The following is an 801-nucleotide window of genomic DNA, read 5'->3' on the forward strand; positions in this document are numbered from 1 at the left end:
ACTGACCCCAACGCTTGAGGCTGTAGGAGTGATACTGGAGGAGACGGAGGCAGAAGGAAGACGAAGGACGAGGGGGAGGAGGAGGAGGAGGAGGAAGATGAAGAAGGAGGAGGAGGAGTGGCAGAAGGAGGTGGGGGTGGAGGATCACTACCCTGGTCCCCGCCCTTCATGAGGATCCCATGAACAAAAAGCTGTCACTTCACTGAGTCTCTCTCTCTCTCTCTCTCTCTCTCTCTCTCTCTCTCTCTCTCTCTCTCTCTCTCTCTCTCTCCTCTTTCCCTCCCTCCGTCCTCTCCTTCGTCACCACCAGAGGTTCATGACTCTCCCCTCTACAGCAGGTTTTCAGTGGGAGGGGGTGAGTCATTTAAATTCTACAAGGGGATGAGTCACTTAAATTCTACAAGGGGGTGAGTCATTTAAATTCTACAAGGGGATGAGTCACTTAAATTCTACAAGGGGATGAGTCACTTAAATTCTACAAGGGGATGAGTCACTTAAATTCTACAAGGGGATGAGTCACTTAAATTCTACAAGGGGATGAGTCACTTAAATTCTACAAGGGGGTGGGTCACTTAAGTTCTACACGAGGATGAGTCACTTAAGTTCTACACGAGGATGAGTCACTTAGAATCATCTTCTCCTCAAATAGTCGATTGGGAATGTAGAAAGAACGACGCATGGCACTTCATTAATATTTTGTAACACCTGGTACACCTGTGAGGGCACCTGGGACACCTGTAAGGGAACCTGGGACACCTGTGAGGGCACCTGGGACACCTATGAGGGCACCTGGGACACCTG

This window comes from Homarus americanus, unplaced genomic scaffold, assembly GCF_018991925.1.
Source record: "Homarus americanus isolate GMGI-L3 unplaced genomic scaffold, GMGI_Hamer_2.0 scaffold48681, whole genome shotgun sequence".
NCBI classification, from domain to species: Eukaryota; Metazoa; Arthropoda; class Malacostraca; order Decapoda; family Nephropidae; genus Homarus; species Homarus americanus.